This window comes from Macaca mulatta, chromosome X, assembly GCF_049350105.2.
Source record: "Macaca mulatta isolate MMU2019108-1 chromosome X, T2T-MMU8v2.0, whole genome shotgun sequence".
Classification (NCBI taxonomy): Eukaryota; Metazoa; Chordata; class Mammalia; order Primates; family Cercopithecidae; genus Macaca; species Macaca mulatta.
In genome coordinates this window covers 161,437,233-161,456,792 of record NC_133426.1, presented here as the reverse complement: position 1 = coordinate 161,456,792, position 19,560 = coordinate 161,437,233, and the positions used below count along the sequence as shown (strand labels likewise).

General features: G+C 40.4%; 1 protein-coding gene across 1 annotated transcript in view; it reads left to right on the top strand.

Annotated features, from left to right (window-relative positions):
• The first annotated feature begins 1,242 nt into the window (after window positions 1-1,242).
• The window catches only part of MTCP1 (mature T cell proliferation 1), an 80,188-nt gene continuing 61,870 nt past the window's right edge, over window positions 1,243-19,560 (top strand). Inside the window, 1 exon segment of the mRNA NM_001194094.1 lies at window positions 1,243-1,358. The gene's annotated coding sequence lies outside the window, so the exon portion shown is untranslated.

Here is a 19,560-nt window from a genome sequence, read left to right as displayed (position 1 = left end):
CAGTGTTGGATTGTAAGGGGAGTTGAGGGAGAGAGTATCAAGGATGAGAAGGGTACACAGAATGAGAAGCAGATCTGGGGGGAAGATGGGTGATATAAACTGCTGAGCTAGCAGTGGGAGAAGCGTTTAATGAACTACTTACAGAGGTGTGGACAGAGCTAAGGAACAATTCTGAGAGAATAAATAACAAAAGGTGTCAGTATTTGAATAATGTTGGAAACATTTTATTCCGTCTGATTTGCTTTGGGACAATTCACTGCCAGCTATAAATTTGTGGAAACACTGCCCCACAATCTTAGCAGACAAGATTGGCAGAAAATCGCTTAGAAACACTGAAAACATGTGACAAAGGGCTTTCCGTGAAAAGGGTGGATGTAAAGCAGTAAGGACCCCCTTCGTGAAGCACGCAGTCACCCTCCAGCCACCAGAACCACAGGAACGAGGTGGTAACTGAGGGAAAACACATCTAGGCACACGTCACGGTGGCACCTTCCAGCAGGTCCCCAGGGTTGTGCCCCTGGAGCTCTGACAAAGAGTGTGGCCCAGAAATGTCATGTTTGGACTGCGAGTTTTGGTGAAAAATAACAATGCATCAGGTTGCAGACAAAGCAGACCCTGCTATGTGCGTTTATGGGAGCCACGCCCAACAGGAACCACAGGGAATGATCCAGAGGAGAGCGATGGACAGACACAAAGAGACACACCAGAGAGAGGCTCTCAGGAGGAGGCTCTGTGGCCTCCAGACCATGTCAAAGCCAAGGCAGAAAGGATGAACTGAGGAAAGGAGGAAAATTTCCTCTTAAGGAAGGTAAAATCCAGAAGGGATCCCTAAAATGGTGAGCAGTTTAAACCTAGCAGTTTTGCATTAATTCACATAAAGTGTAATGAAAACTGTTAAGACACACAAGGAGAGACTGGCCAATCTACAGTCACAGAGGAAGACCCTTCACACCCCTTCACAGGATCTCGCAGCAGATTGGCTGAAAAGTATCCTTGAAACTGCAAACCTCTCTCAAGGAGACCCACTGAGTTGGGCAAAGGTGGGGCTGACTTAATTCTCGCCTCCCTGCTCTCCCACGTAGCCCTGCATTTCACTCCATTCCAGGGTTTCTGGGACACCCGAGAAAGCGTGTAGTCCAGGGAGCACGTCTGCCAACTGAAGGCCTTGACAAATGACTTTCTGTACTGGCTGAAGGCCAGGGCCCAGCGTACTGATAAGGAAGCTCTTCCAGAAAAAGAGTTGATTTACAGAGGAGTGAATCTGCATGAAAGTTTACCAACAAGATCCCTGCCTGCCTTTTGCAGGCTCTCCTGCAGCCATCTACTTCATTTTTGATCTCAGGGAGACCAGAGCTGAGGTAAGGAGGAGGGTGGACTGGTGGGAAATGTGGCCCTCCACTCAGGTACTCCTCCTGGCAAATGTCCCTTACAGCGCAAGCCACAGGTGCTGGTCAATTAATGCTCATCTGTATCCTGACAAAGGCTGAGACTGTGGTTCCTAGCAAAGGTCCCCTCGCTGCCCCCACCACTTCCCTTAGGGAAGAAATGTCAATGTAGAAAAAAATCAGAGGGCTACATATAATGTAGATATCTAGTGATTCTTCATGTGTAATTTTTGTTCAGTCTTTTTCGGGAACTCAGGGGCCGGAATTGTGTCTCATTCATTATAACTGAAAAGGAGTCAAGCATGTTTATGAATGCATGTTGATTGAAATCAACTGGTTATGTCGCCATGAGGCAATGAAACTCTACTCACCTACTAACCCAGATATTCTCATTGTCTCTCTCTCTTCCCACCACTGGTCATCTGAAACTTCTCATTCAGGAAGCCATGCATTATTTCACCCAACAGTGGTTCCCATTGTGGACCACTTTGTGGGATTTCAGGGCTACGTGCAAGCTGCCTTTGTACTTGTCTGCACATAAAGGAATATTTGTGCTGTGTATACTTGAGAGAACACATTCCTTTCCTTCAAAGACTTATAAGCCATCAGCCAAAACCTCCCTCTTTCTCTGCCACTAAACTTAACATTTTATTTGCATCTGCAACCATCCTCTCTCCCCTACATCTTCATCTTCTCTCTCTTCACAGGCTTCTTCACATACACATGACTGCCACATGAACCAGACTGTCTGAGCATTCCACATGTGTTATCTGAGATAATCCTTCATTCTTGTAGTCCCAACCAAGACAGGTCTGCCACACCAGTCCCTGATATATAGGATGGGGACAGCTGGGGGATGGCTGTGAAAGTCCTGAGTCTCCAGATTTTCCAGAAACCTCTGAGCCTCCTTTGTTGCAGATGATACAGAGGCCTCTACTCCACAAGTTACAAGCCCCATCAGGATCTGCTCCCACCTCCATTCCTGTCCTCTAGGCCTATGACTATAGTTAAGTCACAGCAAAACTCAGCTAGGGGCATGCCTCTGATATAGCCCCCAATCACCCTCCAAGCAAAATAGTAGACTCAAAAACAAAACAAAACAAAAAAAAAACAAACAACAACAACAACAACAACAAAAACCACAGGACTACCTCCCAAGAGGATGGCAGAAATTAGCACAAATCTAAATAGTAGAAAGGATTATATTAGTGGTGATAGTCCCCATTCCCCATCAAAACCAGTTGGGTTCTGGAGATTAACAATTACAGCAAAATCAATCAAGTAGTAGCCCAATTGTAGCCACTATGCCAGCCATGATAGTTTCTTTGGTAGAGGTAGAGTTAATGCAGCTTTAGGTACATGGTATGTGGCTGCTGGTTTGGTGACTGTATTGCTTTCTATCACCATCAGAAGTGTGACTCAGAAAGAATACACAGGCACATGGAATGAACAGCACTTTATATTTTCAGTTTTGTACCCATAGCTGTGTTAACTCTCTCATCTTCTGTCATAATAAAGTTAGAAGTCTAGACCATCTGGTCACTCCTCAGAACATGAAATTGATCCACCGTATCCATGATGTCACGCTCACAGGATCAGATGAGCAGGCAGTAGGCAATATAGTGAAAGATACATGCAGTCTACATTCTTTTCACACTGATAAAATTTGGGGGGTTCCAGTGGTCAGAGGCATACCAGGACATCACATCCAAAATAAAAGATAAAGTATTGTATCTTGTACCTCCCACAACAAAAAAGGATACATGATACCTCGTAGGCTTCTTTGGGCTCTGGAGACAGCATATTCCCAAAGGAGGGAAAACAGCTCTCACCCATACCCCAGGTGGCCTAAATTTTAGACCTGCCACCTAAATTTGGGGGCCCAGAGCAGGAAAGCGCTCTGTAGTAGGTCCAGGCTGGGTCAGAAGCCCTGCTGCTCAGGCCCCATGGTACGTCTGGGTTGGAGCACAGGCAGGTCCAGAGGGCTAAGTAGGATGCACAAGCAGGTTGCCTGAGGCCCATCTTGTCCACACCTCCAGCACTGCCACTTCTACCTCAGGTCACACCTGTGCCCCTGAGGGGATCCCTGAGAACTAGTTGCTGAGGAAGAAAAAAGCCTGAGCTCATTTGATTCTTACAACACTACTATGAGCCAGGTGGTGCATCACACCCATTTTGCAGTTGCAGAAATGAGGAACAGAGAATGGAAATGAGTTGCTTGAGACCATATACCTGAAAGGTGGACAAGGCAGCCATCAAACCTAAGTTCATTATTCCAAATACCCTGCTGTTTCTACTGATAATATTACAAGCATGGTCTAGTAGTTATACACACACACACACACACACACACAATAAGCACACATATATATGTTACTTATGGAGAAATGAAAATGCACACACATAAGTATATCGCAAAGGATGGAGAGTCTCAGATGATGATTAATATAATAAACACATAAACAAAGACAAAAACATCACTTAAATACATAGGAGAGATACACTGACCTGAGTAATACATGGAATGTTGCTCTGGTCAATTCCAACTTGCTGAAATAAAAAATGTGGGTGAAAGTACACATTACAGCAGAGAGTGGCAACAACAAAAATGTAACTGAGAGACCATTGTGTGCATGAAAGAGAAAATACCCCAAGAGTATGATGTCTTCCTGGGCTGGTACTTTGCCAGGCTAAAGTATGCCTTGCACACTTAAGTACACCCTTATATTTGTCCTAAGGATAGACTTTGTTATTATTATTTTATTATTATTATTATACTTTAAGCTCTGGGATACATGTGCAGAAAGTGCAGGTTTGTTACATAGGTATACACGTGCCATGGTGGTTTGTTGTACCCATCAACCCGTCATCTACATTAGGTATTTCTCCTAATGCTGTCCCTCCCCTAACCCCTCACACCCTGACAGGCCCCAGCATGTGATGTCCCCCTCCCTGTGTCCATGTGTTCTCATTGTTCAACTCCCACTTATGAGTGAGAATATGCGGTGTTTGGTTTTCTCTTCTTGTGTTAGTTTGCTGAGAATGATGGTTTCCAGCTTACTGAGTTTTTGCTGATTTGAGAAGAGCTAAGCTGTATTTTGGATATCATACAAATGTGTTCTGATTTTTCAAGTAGTCAGAAGTCAGCCGTTATTCATATTGTCATTCTCCCATGGATAATATGTCTTTGTTCTCTTTGGTTTTCAGAAGCTTGACTATCACTCGCCTCCGTGTGGTTCTCCTTGTATTTATCCTGCTTGGGTTCCTCTGAGTGTCAGAGAGAACATAGGGCTCACCTCAAGTGTTTCTCTCACTGACCACAAACCTACCTATTGTTCACTACCTAAAAAGACTTATGTCATATATATTTTGGTCTACTTTTAGAGTTGTTTCTGGTGGGAGGGTAAGCTTGGTACTGGTTATCTTTATGGCTGCAAACAGAAGTCCTTGTAAGATTGCTTTTGAGTGCAAGTCCATTGGATAATACATTTGAAGTACCTAACTTTAGCTTTAGTTTTACTGTTTACAAAGTAGTTAAAACAACTACCAATTACTGTGTGTTTGTGTGGTTATGGTGGTGGAGGGAAGAGGTATAGTTTCAACTGATACTAAATTATTGCAAAAAAAGAAACACCGTAAGTAGAAATGGATTTCTGTACCTCTGCAACTTTCAGAAACTGTGTCAATTTGGTTGTTCCTCCAAGGAACTTGATGTAAATATCCAAACTTTCCCTGCATTGGTTCTTCCTCATGTCAAAATATTTGTCTAAAAATAAAAAAAAATTACCATAAAGGAGCCAATATCTTAGCAATTTTCAAGTTTTACTCCATTCTGATTATTCTATTTTAAGCTAATTCTGGATATGAATTTAACCTGTTCAAAACAATTATAATTTTAATCAAGTTATTTTCTGTTTTAATAACAAAGAAATAGCACTGCTCAATCCCCATAATCAACAAATTTTTATGGAGTAACTACCGTATACCAAATACTGGTGCTGGGTATGTGGAATTTAATAGCATGCACAGATAGTTTAGATTTTAATTTCAACGACTTCTAGTCTATAGTCTTTTTGATTAATACAAAGCTCTGCAACCCTCTGAGGGAAAGGGCTGTGTTTCCTACTCTCTTATAACTCTACAAACGTATAATACTATGTATTTCTTCAGTATAAGAAAAGTTATCAAATTCCCGTCAATAAAGTTTAGAGAATAATTGCAGCTAAATGAATCATTCATCAATGATGACAGCAATTTCCTGAAAAGTCTAAAAATATATGCTTGTATATCATCAATAACAATTACTTATGTTATAGGCTTTACCTTCTTAGGAAAGTCAAAACTGTGTTATTTGACCTTGGTGGAAATGGACCTTATTAACATATAATGAATAAACATGACAACCTAGGTTGATTCCCTGACAAATTTCCCAGAAATATCAGTTAGCACTTACATAAAAGTGGAAAAGTTTTGTGGCTAACTAGCCAAATAATGTTTAATCAATGAAGCAATATGATATCTGTATTTAAAAGTATACATGACCCTGCAAAGATTTTCTATTTTGTATCTAAAGCAAATGTGAGTCTAAATGTAGAGATAAGGGATTTTTACAAATAAATTATTTTACCATCTTACGCTTTAAAAATTAATCATTTAAAAAGTTTATTCTTTATCCTACCTAGCAGATTAAGGATCCCTTCATTATAAGCTGCAAAGAGACGAAGAGAATCTTTAAAGAGGAGCATAAAAGCAGCATGTATTATACCATTAGTGAGTTCATCAGGATTTGCCTGAAAATTAAATAAAAAGAGTAACCAATTAACACCACAGCTAGAAAATTATTTCTCCCACCTGGAGTTACAGGATGCTATTTACTATATTTTTAAACAAAATTTATAAAGCTCTTACGTTAAAACTAAGAAGAGCATTAAACTGGGTTTGAATAACTGGAAGTGTGTTTAGCAGTTCTTCAGTATTCATAGTTCTTATCACACCATCTGTCCTATAAAAGATAAAAGAAAATCATGAACCTCAATAACTAAGAGTTTGAGGAGCACTGTGACATCAGCATCTTGAAATAGGGCTGTTTTTGACAAACTACAAAGCAGACCACATGTAAGTCCAGTACTTCTTGCTTACAAACTAATGATATTTACTGACCCTCTCTTGGTTTTTGTGATGTCAGATGAGATCATTCTATATGCAAGTGACTTTTCATTCAAGTACCTGCTGTATCGTCTGATGAAGGTTGACATAGTATAGCCTAAAAATGAGATATTTTTATTATTTCCAATTAAACCAACAGTAGCTTTTTACAATACGTCAATAAATGCAAAGACTTATTCCATATTCACCTGTATACCTCAATAATATCTTTGAAGCACAAAAGCTAGAATGGCCTTTATTAATCACCTATTCCAACATTCTTCAAGCTTTCTGTTAAAGTTTAATTTTTATTTCCTTAGAGCCTAGATATCATCCCTTAATGGGGTATTGATGGTGATATTCCTGAACAGATGAAATAATTGAACTGTATCAGCTCCTTTGACATTTTCACAGAAACTATTATAAATTGTTAGCATTTTCCTTACTCTCCTCATCCCACTGCCACCATCCCACCTCCTCTCTCCCTCCACTCAGCAAATGACCTGCCGCCTACTTCATAGAGAAAAAGGAGAAGAAGGCCATGGTAGAAACTCAACTAATCTCTACTCAACCTCCAAATGTATGCTGATTCCCCTTCAATTTATTCATTCATTAAACAATCACTGAGTGCCTACTATAAGCCAGGCGATGTACTAAGTGCGGGAAGTTCAGCAGTGAAAAACAACAGACAAATATTCCTGCCCTCATAGGGCTTACATTTCAATGGGAAATGACAGACAATTACGTTAAAAAAAAAAAAAAAAAAAAAAGGGGAACACAGAGACAGTCAGTGAGAAGGGGAAATAATAAACCCAGTCAGAGAACTGGTGTAAAGGTGCTGCAATTTTTGGTAGGCTGGACAAGGCTTCGCTGAGTAAAGACCTGTAGCTCTCATTAACTTTTCTGTCTCTAGCACATGACATATTCTGTTATTCTTAGTAAGCTCCAAAATATATGTTGTATCAATGAATTTGGGGATTATTTACATTCTTAAAATGTATAACACATCGCAGCCTTCAAAATTTAGAACCTTTTTTTAACTAGGCATGATTTTCAGAATTTTTCCCTCCTTGGCATACGGAAATATTTCCATCAAAGAATCATCTTACCTTCTATGACACTTTTATCCAGGAAATTGTGTAAAGTGAACAAAGAGTTCCGACATGAAACATGTTTAATGAAACGCTGTCAAACAAATGTGTCAAATTCTAAAATTAGTTTCTGTACACACAAAAAGTTCATTAATGATTGTCATTATGAACGTATACTTAATTCTATCACACACCTTGTATCTATTTCAGGAGCATTGATTAAGTTGCACACAATCATATCCTGTGCTGGCCAACATAAGGATTTGCAGTGCTGCCAACTCTCCTCTGTTTATATACTCCCCAAATAAACAAGGAGTTAAACATTAAAGCTCATGTGAATACACACTGTTTCCCTCTAAGACTTTCTATCTAGCCATGCCCCACGCTTGATTTTGAGTAATTTTAAGTTACAGAAGTATGCAAATAATAATATGATACATCTGTGGACCCTACTACCTAGAAATGATAACTGCTAACTTTCTGACATACCTGCTTCAAGTCTATTTTTAAAATAAGAGAAAATAAATGGTTACAGATAAAGCCACATCCCCAAGATCCATTTCCTGCTTCTACCTAGAAGTAACTGGTATCATAATTTTAATGTGTTATCTTTACAGTCTATTTTCCTTATAGTTTCACATGTATTTGTTCCATGGACAAGTACTGTGTGTATTTTAAAATTTTTTACATAAGTAGTTTTGCACTCTGTCATTCTACAATTTGCTTCCTCTATTAGCATTGTTTTTGAGATCTAGCCTTGTTGGTATACAATCCCATTTAATGTAATACAGCATTTCATTGTATAACCACACTAAATTTTATCTGTTCTCTACTGATGGAAATTTAGGTGATTTCTAGTTTTTCATTATTATAAACATGATGTGAGAAGTGGATTTGCTGAGTCACTGGGATGGGCATTTTCAACTTTTTAAATGTGTCTCAATGTTCTCCTCTCCACAGTGATAAACTGCAGCAGCTACATGTATCCACAGAGTATGTGAATTCCCATTACCTCAATGTCCTCCCAACTATTCATACTGTCAGAAATTTTAATTTTTGCTAGTATGAGCATGTTTGCAGATGGTTATTAGACATTCTGGTTTCCTTTTGTATAAATCCTCTGTTCATTTCTTTTGCTCATTAGTCTATTGTAGTGCCTTTTTCTTACTAATTATGTATTCTGAATATTAACCTTTGGTCTATAGTATATATGTTGCAAATATCTTCTTTTAACTATGGTGCCTTTGCTACCCAAATGTCATAAGCATATTCTCCTACATTTTCTTCAATTTTATCTATTTTTTGAATTTAGATATTTCATCCACGTGGAATTTATTTTTGTATATGGAGTAATATAAGCATCTCATTCTATTTTTTCCATAGGGATGTTGTTTGTGCCAATAGGCTTTATTTTAAATTCTTTCCCCCATACTTTTCCCCACATGCTTACAGTCCTTTGTACTAAGGAAGGAAACGACTACCATTGGAATATACATCATGCTCACCTCATTTCCATGCACCATGAGGTGGTGTACAGTAACCAGGGCTTTGAACACCACCACCCAGCTACTGCTCCTAGTTTTTTCAGAAAGAATATTAGCCAGATGTTCAACACTCATGTTAGTTTCATTGATGTACTGTATTAGATCTAAATGAGAGACAATGATAAGCATTAGAATACAGACTGAGAAATACTTTTCAAAACCAAAATTGGTAATTTTAACTTAAGTACAGATGCAATCAAATGTTGGAGAAATGACATAGGGAACCCTCAAAAATATTTTCTTCGTTACATGTATTACAATTTGCACTGTTATATGTTACATGATATTTAATGCTTTTAATTATCTTGCATACTTGATGAGGGCAGGGAATGAATCCATTTTGGTCCTCAAGGCCCAGCAAAGCAGATGGCACATAACAGGTTCTGGTCAATACTTATTAAATGAATGAACAGTACTGAAGAAGGTGACATACCCAAGATCATACAGGTAGTTAAATGGCAGGGCTGGGATTTGAAATTAGATTTGTTTGACCCTAGAGATCAAGCTATTAACCACTGTCACTGCTTCTCTCAAGAAAACTGTCATTCCATGAAGGTTCAGTTAGGAACTTTCTTTGTACTGTCACCCCATCTCTGACCCTTTTATCTGCATCCTGTATCCTTTTATTTATTGCTTCTATTTCTTGAGTTCAGTAGCTCATAGCTTTGTACCTAGTTTATTGTGACAGCTTTTAAATTTCTGGTCTCATGCCTATAACCATTCATGAATTCATTTCATACAGCCCCTCAAAAGTTAAGTTTCATAATTCGATTTTCACATTCAAGAACACACAATGATTCCCTCCTTTTTACCAGTTCAAAATCTTCTTTGCTTTCAAAACTGTCTACAAACTATCATTATGCAACAACTTCATCCATGGTACTTATTAATTAATGAGCATTTCTTTAGGTTTTCAGAAGCCAATTCTGGCATATATTACATAAATATCCAGGACTGTGTAATATATACAGAGACTCTAGTATGTGACCTGCTGAGAATAATGCTTAGCAAACATATATATATGAAATTAATCTCTGTTTAACTTAGTAACTTGCTGTAACACATGCACATTATCATGATGATAAGAAGATAAAACTTCAGAAGGCAAATACAGATTAAGTCAATGAATAGTTTAAGCAAAATACCAAAATAAAGGGGTGATCAAAAGAATGAGTTAGCTATGAAGGTTTCAATAGCAGTAAAATTTAATTATATTACCAATAACACACATTGTTTGTGAAGTCACTGCTCACTATAAGCTCAAACAACAGGGAGTGGGGCTAGACTGGATAGATTGGGAGTCTATCCTTTGAGCAACGGGTCACTCTAGGAATCAAAAATCTTCCTCCTAGAAACATACACAGGGCACAAAAATTATGCCATGGACACTCTAAAGCCTATTCATGGACGTTAGGTTAGGAATACCTAAGGGAGAATCTATTCAATAGACTTTCCTTCAGAAGACTCGCTGAATGTTATAATTTATAAGAGCACTGGGGTGAACTTGGGAAAAGAAACCTTTCTAAGAAGCCTGGGTTATTATTCCACCCTCTTTGTCTCCTATCTTAGTTGAATAATTTCTAAATATTTTGGAATTTGGAGTTAAAAACACCAGAGGTCGCTTTGGGAGGCCGAGGCGGGTGGATCACCTGAGGTCAGGAGTTCAAGACCAGCCTGACCAACATGGAGAAACCCCGTCTCTACTGAAAATACCAAATTAGCTGGGCGTGGTGGCGGGCTCCTGTAGTCCCAGCTAATCGCGAGGCTGAGGCAGGAGAATCGCTCGAATCCGGGAGGCAGAGGTTACAGTGAGCAGAGATCACCACTGCACTCCAGCCTGGGCAACACAGTGAGACTCTGTCTCAAATAAAAAAAGAAAACCACCAGAGGTTCCCTTCTGTGCTCAATCAAAGATTACTAGAAATGACAGTTCAAACTCCCCCTCCTGCAGGGACGTGGAAAAGGGGAGGGCATTGAGGTGAGTGGGAGGGGAGTAGCGGAAGGGGAGGGGAACAAGGTGCCGCCATTAGGAGGTTCTTCCCCACTCAGACTGCACTAGCGGCGTGGGCTGCCCATACCCGGCCTCCTACTCACCAGCCAGTTGTTTCGGCTCAGGCTCCGTGGGCTCATCGTTGGTTGCCCTGAGGGCAGCCTTGGATGCAGATAACCCCATGGGCGAGTCGCAGACTGCCAGTCACAAGGGTGATGGCGACAGAGTCCAGCCCCACCTCTTCCAGACCACAGAGGACCGCATCCCTGAGCAGGGTACTGGCACCCCTGGTGTTGGACGAGGAGCCCCAGGTGATGGAAGAAATGCCTGACCCTGCAGGGAGCCCTCACCAGGCGACCTTACTTCATGCAGCCTGACGCAGACATCCAGCATTATGAGGTGGGATTTGAACTTACGAGGAGCTCGGGCTCTGCAAGAATGCTGGGAAATATGGCTGCCCGGCCCAAGAAGGCATGTACCACGAACTTGCTTGGTTTCTGAGGGCAAGTCCAGGTTTGGGGCAGGGCGTCTCTAGAGGAGCTAGGGCACTTTGCATACTACATGGCACAGTAACAAAATAAACAACAACCATTAATGAACATTATGAGGAAGGGGGACATGTTGGGGACTCCACATGCAAGGTCACGAGATCTTCAGGTCTTGGAAAGTTAGGTGATCCTGTGACAATACCTTGGAAATTCTTGATATGGCATTGTTAGGGAAGCTTCAGTCACACATTATCAGGGCTGTAGCCTGCATGAGGTCATGTCTTCCTACTCTTCAGGCAGCATCAAATCCACAAGTCCATAGAGTTGTTCATAGTATTTCTTTATTATCCTTTTAATATCTGTAGACTCTTTAGTGATGTTACTTCTCTCACTCTTCATATTGGTAATGTATGTCTTTTTTTTCTCTTGATTGGTCTGCCTAAAGAGTTAATTGTGCTTTGGGAGGCCGAGATGGGCAGATCACGAGGTCAGGAGATGGAGACCATACTGGCTAACACGGTGAAACCCCGTTTCTACTAAAAATACAAAAAATGAGCCGGGCGAGGTGGCGGCGCCTGTGGTCCCAGCTCCTCGGGAGGCTGAGGCAGGAGAATGGCGGGAACCCGGGAGGCGGAGCTTGCAGTGAGCCGCGATCGCGCCACTCACTCCAGCCTGGGCCACAGAGTAAAACTGTCGCAAAAAAATGAATAAATAAATAAATAAACCAACTTTTGGTATCATGAGGTTTCTCTGTTTTCTGTTTCTATTTCATTAACTTGTGCTTTTTTTTTTATATAGAAAGATTTTTATTTATTTATTATTTTTTAAATTTATTTATTATTATTATACTTTAAGTTGTAGGGTACATGTGCATAACGTGCAGGTTTGTTACATATGTATACTTGTGCCATGTTGCTGTGCTGCACCCATCAACTCGTCATTTACATCAGGTATAACTCCCAATGCAATCCCTCCCCCCTCCCCCCTCCCCATGATAGGCCCCGGTGTGTGATGTTCCCCTTCCTGAGTCCCAGTGATCTCATTGTTCAGTTCCCACCTATGAGTGAGAACATGCGGTGTTTGGTTTTCTGTTCTTGTGATAGTTTGCTAAGAATGATGGATTCCAGCTGCATCCAAGTCCCTACAAAGGACTCAAACTCATCCTTTTTTATGGCTGCATAGTATTCCATGGTGTATATGTGCCACATTTTCTTAATCCAGTCTGTCACTGATGGACATTTGGGTTGATTCCAAGTCTTTGCTATTGTGAATAGTGCTGCAATAAATATACATGTGCATGTGTCTTTATAGCAGCATAATTTATAATCCTTTGGGTATATACCCAGTAATGGGATGGCTGGGTCATATGGTACATCTAGTTCTAGATCCTTGAGGAATCGCCATACTGTTTTCCATAATGGTTGAACTAGTTTACAATCCCACCAACAGTGTAAAAGTCTTCCTATTTCTCCACATCCTCTCCAGCACCTGTTGTTTCCTGACTTTTTAATGATTGCCATTCTAACTGGTGTGAGATGGTATCTCATTGTGGTTTTGATTTGCATTTCTCTGATGGCCAGTGATGACGAGCATTTTTTCATGTGTCTGTTGGCTGTATGAATGTCTTCTTTTGAGAAATGTCTGTTCATATCCTTTGCCCACTTTTTGATGGGGTTGTTTGTTTTTTTCTTGTAAATTTGTTTGAGTTCTTTGTAGGTTCTGGATATTAGCCCTTTGTCAGATGAGTAGATTGCAAAAATTTTCTCCCATTCTGTAGGTTGCCTATTCACTCTGATGGTAGTTTCTTTTGCTGTGCAGAAGCTCTTTAGTTTAATGAGATCCCATTTGTCAATTTTGGCTTTTGCTGCCATTGCTTTTGGTGTTTTAGACATGAAGTCTTTGCCCATGCCTATGTCCTGAATGGTACTACCTAGGTTTTCCTCTAGGATTTTTATGGTATTAGGTCTAACATTTAAGTCTCTAATCCATCTTGAATTAATTTTCGTATAAGGAGTAAGGAAAGGATCCAGTTTCAGCTTTCTACTTATGGCTAGCCAATTTTCCCAGCACCATTTATTAAATAGGGAATCCTTTCCCCATTTCTTGTTTCTCTCAGGTTTGTCAAAGATCAAATGGCTGTAGATGTGTGGTATTATTTCTGAGGACTCTGTTCTGTTCCATTGGTCTATATCTCTGTTTTGGTACCAGTACCATGCTGTTTTGGTTACTGTAGCCTTGTAGTATAGTTTGAAGTCAGGTAGCGTGATGCCTCCAGCTTTGTTCTTTTGACTTAGGATTGTCTTGGAGATGCGGGCTCTTTTTTGGTTCCATATGAACTTTAAAGCAGTTTTTTCCAATTCTGTGAAGAAACTCATTGGTAGCTTGATGGGGATGGCATTGAATCTATAAATTACCTTGGGCAGTATGGCCATTTTCATGATATTGATTCTTCCTATCCATGAGCATGGTATGTTCTTCCATTTGTTTGTGTCCTCTTTGATTTCACTGAGCAGTGGTTTGTAGTTCTCCTTGAAGAGGTCCTTTACATCCCTTGTAAGTTGGATTCTTAGGTATTTGATTCTCTTTGAAGCAATTGTGAATGGAAGTTCATTCCTGATTTGGCTCTCTGTTTGTCTGTTACTGGTGTATAAGAATGCTTGTGATTTTTGCACATTAATTTTGTATCCTGAGACTTTGCTGAAGTTGCTTATCAGCTTAAGGAGATTTTGGGCTGAGACAATGGGGTTTTCTAAATATACAATCATGTCATCTGCAAACAGGGACAATTTGACTTCTTCTTTTCCTAACTGAATACCCTTGATTTCTTTCTCTTGCCTGATTGCCCTAGCCAGAACTTCCAACACTATGTTGAATAGGAGTGGTGAGAGAGGGCATCCCTGTCTTGTGCCAGTTTTCAAAGGGAATTTTTCCAGTTTTTGCCCATTCAGTATGATATTGGCTGTGGGTTTGTCATAAATAGCTCTTATGATTTTGAGGTACGTTCCATCAATACCAAATTTATTGAGAGTTTTTAGCATGAAGGGCTGTTGAATTTTGTCAAAAGCCTTTTCTGCATCTATTGAGATAATCATGTGGTTCTTGTCTTTGGTTCTGTTTATATGCTGGATTATGTTTATTGATTTGCAAATGTTGAACCAGCCTTGCATCCCAGGGATGAAGCCCACTTGATCATGGTGGATAAGCTTTTTGATGTGTTGCTGAATCCGGTTTGCCAGTATTTTATTGAGGATTTTTGCATCGATGTTCATCAGGGATATTGGTCTAAAATTCTCTTTTTTTGTTGTGTCTCTGCCAGGCTTTGGTATCAGGATGATGTTGGCCTCATAAAATGAGTTAGGGAGGATTCCCTCTTTTTCTATTGATTGGAATAGTTTCAGAAGGAATGGTACCAACTCCTCCTTGTACCTCTGGTAGAATTCAGCTGTGAATCCATCTGGTCCTGGACTTTTTTTGGTTGGTAGGCTATTAATTGTTGCCTCAATTTCAGAGCCTGCTATTGGTCTATTCAGGGATTCAACTTCTTCCTGGTTTAGTCTTGGAAGAGTGTAAGTGTTCAGGAAATTATCCATTTCTTCTAGATTTTCTAGTTTATTTGCGTAGAGGTGTTTATAGTATTCTCTGATGGTAGTTTGTATTTCTGTGGGGTCGGTGGTGATATCCCCTTTATCATTTTTAATTGCATCGATCTGATTCTTCTCTCTTTTCTTCTTTATTAGTCTGGCTAGTGGTCTGTCAATTTTGTTGATCTTTTCAAAAAACCAACTCCTGGATTCATTGATTTTTTGGAGGGTTTTTTGTGTCTCTATCTCCTTCAGTTCTGCTCTGATCTTAGTTATTTCTTGCCTTCTGCTAGCTTTCGAATGTGTTTGCTCTTGCTTCTCTAGTTCTTTTAATTGCGATGTTAGAGTGTCAATTTTAGATCTTTCCTGCTTTCTCTTGTGGGCATTTAGTGCTATAAATTTCCCTCTACACACTGCTTTAAATGTGTCCCAGAGATTCTGGTATGTTGTATCTTTGTTCTCATTGGTTTCAAAGAACATCTTTATTTCTGCCTTCATTTCGTTATGTACCCAGTAGTCATTCAGGAGCAGGTTGTTCAGTTTCCATGTAGTTGAGCGGTTTTGATTGAGTTTCTTAGTCCTGAGTTCTAGTTTGATTGCACTGTGGTCTGAGAGACAGTTTGTTATAATTTCTGTTCTTGTGCATTTGCTGAGGAGTGCTTTACTTCCAATTACGTGGTCAATTTTGGACTAAGTATGATGTGGTGCTGAGAAGAATGTATATTCTGTTGATTTGGGGTGGAGAGTTCTATAGATGTCTATTAGGTCTGCTTGCTGCAGAGATGAGTTCAATTCCTGGATATCCTTGTTAACTTTCTGTCTCGTTGATCTGTCTAATGTTGACAGTGGAGTGTTGAAGTCTCCCATTATTATTGTATGGGAGTCTAAGTCTCTTTGTAAGTCTCTAAGGACTTGCTTTATGAATCTGGGTGCTCCTGTATTGGGTGCATATATATTTAGGATAGTTAGCTCTTCCTGTTGAATTGATCCCTTTACCATTATGTAATGGCCTTCTTTGTCTCTTTTGATCTTTGATGGTTTAAAGTCTGTTTTATCAGAGACTAGTATTGCAACCCCTGCTTTTTTTTGTTCTCCATTTGCTTGGTAAATCTTCCGCCATCCCTTTATTTTGAGCCTATGTATGTCTCTGCGTGTGAGATGGGTCTCCTGAATACAGCAGACTGATGGGTCTTGACTCTTTATCCAGTTTGCCAGTCTGTGTCTTTTAATTGGAGCATTTAGTCCATTTACATTTAAGGTTAATATTGTTATGTGTGAACTTGATCCTGCCATTATGATATTAACTGGTTATTTTGCTCGTTAGTTGATGCAGTTTCTTCCTAGCCTCGATGGTCTTTACATTTTGGCATGTTTTTGCAATGGCTGGTACCGGTTGTTCCTTTCCATGTTTAGTGCTTCCTTCAGGGTCTCTTGTAAGGCAGGCCTAGTGGTGACAAAATCTCTAAGCATTTGCTTATCTGTAAAGGATTTTATTTCTCCTTCACTTATGAAACTTAGTTTGGCTGGATATGAAATTCTGGGTTTAAAATTCTTTTCTTTAAGAATGTTGAATATTGGCCCCCACTCTCTTCTGGCTTGGAGAGTTTCTGCTGAGAGATCTGCTGTTAGTCTGATGGGCTTCCCTTTGTGGGTAACCCGACCTTTCTCTCTGGCTGCCCTTAAGATTTTTTCCTTCATTTCAACTTTGGTGAATCTGGCAATTATGTGTCTTGGAGTTGCTCTTCTCGAGGAGTATCTTTGTGGCGTTCTCTGTATTTCCTGGATTTGAATGTTGGCCTGCCCTACTAGGTTGGGGAAGTTCTCCTGGATGATATCCTGAAGAGTGTTTTCCAACTTGGTTCCATTTTCCCCCTCACTTTCAGGCACCCCAATCAGACGTAGATTTGGTCTTTTTACATAATCCCATACTTCTTGCAGGCTTTGTTCATTTCTTTTTCTTCTTTTTTCTTTTGGTTTCTCTTCTCGCTTCATTTCATTCATTTGATCCTCAATCGCTGATACTCTTTCTTCCAGTTGATCGAGTCGGTTACTGAAGCTTGTGCATTTGTCACATATTTCTCGTGTCATGGTTTTCATTTCTTTCATTTCGTTTAGGACCTTCTCTGCATTAATTACTCTAGCCATCAATTCTTCCACTTTTTTTTCAAGATTTTTAGTTTCTTTGCGCTGGGTACGTAATTCCTCCTTTAGCTCTGAGAAGTTTGATGGACTGAAGCCTTCTTCTCTCATCTCGTCAAAGTCATTCTCCATCAAGCTTTGATCCGTTGCTGGCGACGAGCTGCGCTCCTTTGCCGGGGGAGATGTGCTCTTATTTTTTGAATTTCCAGCTTTTCTGCCCTGCTTTTTCCCCATCTTTGTGGTTTTATCTGCCTCTGGTCTTTGATGATGATGGTGACGTACTGATGGGGTTTTGGTGTAGGTGTCCTTCCTGTTTGATAGTTTTCCTTCTAACAGTCAGGACCCTCAGCTGTAGGTCTGTTGGAGATTGCTTGAGGTCCACTCCAGACCCTGTTTGCCTGGGTGTCAGCAGCAGAGGCTGCAGAAGATAGAATATTGCTGAACAGCGAGTGTACCTGTCTGATTCTTGCTTTGGAGGCTTCCTCTCAGGGGTGTACTCCACCCTGTGAGGTGTGGGGTGTCAGACTGCCCCTAGTGGGGGATGTCTCCCAGTTAGGCTACTCAGGGGTCAGGGACCCACTTGAGCAGGCAGTCTGTCCCTTCTCAGATCTCAACCTCCGTGTTGGGAGATCCACTGCTCTCTTCAAAGCTGTCAGACAGAGTCGTTTGCATCTGCAGAGGTTTCTGCTGCTTTTGTGGTTGTTTACTATGCCCTGTCCCCAGAGGTGGAGTCTACAGAGACAGGCAGGTTCCCTTGAGCTGCTGTGAGCTCCACCCAGTTCGAGCTTCCCAGTGGCTTTGTTTACCTACTGAAGCCTCAGCAATGGCGGGCACCCCTCCCCCAGCCTCGCTGCTGCCTTGCAGCGAGATCACAGACTGCTGTGCTAGCAATGAGGGAGGCTCCGTGGGCGTGGGATCCTCCCAGTGTGGGATATAATCTCCTGGTGTGCCTGTTTGCTTAAAGCGCAGTATTGGGGTGGGAGTTACCCAATTTTCCAGGTGTTTTGTGTCTCAGTTCCCCTGGCTAGGAAAAGGGATTCCCTTTCCCCTTGCGCTTCCCAGGTGAGGCGATGCCTCGCCCTGCTTCAGCTCTGGCTGGTCGGGCTGCAGCAGCTGACCAGCACCGATTGTCCGGCACTCCCTAGTGAGATTAACCCAGTACCTCAATTGAAAATGCAGAAATCACCGGTCTTCTGTGTCGCTCGCGCTGGGAGTTGGAGACTGGAGCTGTTCCTATTCGGCCATCTTGCTCCGCCCCCGGCTTTAGACATTTTGACTATGAAGTGTCTAGGTGTGGGTTTATCCCACTCAGAATACTTAGAGTTTCTTGAATATGTAGATTCATAGCTTTCATCAAATTTGGGGAGTTTTTGACCATTACTTCTTTACGCCCCTTCTTTAGTTAGAACTCCCATTGTGGGTGCATTGTTATGCTTAATGGTGTCCCACAGGTCTCTGAGGATGTTTGTTTTTCTTCATTCTTTTTTCTTTGATACTTGGGTCTCTGATAATTGACCTATCTTCAAGTTCACTGATTCTTTCTTCTGTCTGCTCAAATCTGTTAAGTCTCTCTCATGAATCATTCATTTCAGTTATTATAGTTTTTAGCTCCTGAATTTCTATTTTGGTCCTTTTAAAATTTTTATCTTTGTTATCTCTATTTGGTGAGATATCCTTTTCCTGATTTAATTGTTTATTCATGGTTTCCTTTTGCTCTTTGAGCATATTTACAACTGTTGACTTAAATTATTTGTCTGGTAAATCCAAGACCTGGGCTTTGTCTGGGACAGTTTCTACTTTTTCTTTTTCCTGTCAGTAGGCCCTACTTTGTTTCCTTGCATGCCTCGTAATTTTTTGTTTAAAACTGGACATTTTGTTATAATGTGGTGGCTCTGGAAATAAGATGTCCCTCTCCCCAGGGTTTGCTGCTGTTGTTGTTGATTTAGTGAATCATTAAATCATGGTATTGCCACCAGATAGGAGAGTAAGCTACAATTATAAATTATGAAACCTATACAACATATTAAATTTTTAGAATTATGTTAAATGAAGAAATCCACATGCAAAACTATAAGATGCATTAATACTAGAAATGAATAACAAATAAAATAAGAGAAAAGCAAAAGGACTATTAAAAATGATAGTTATTTTGAGGAAATTATAGGTTTCTCTTCACATTTTTCAAGTTTCCTTTATT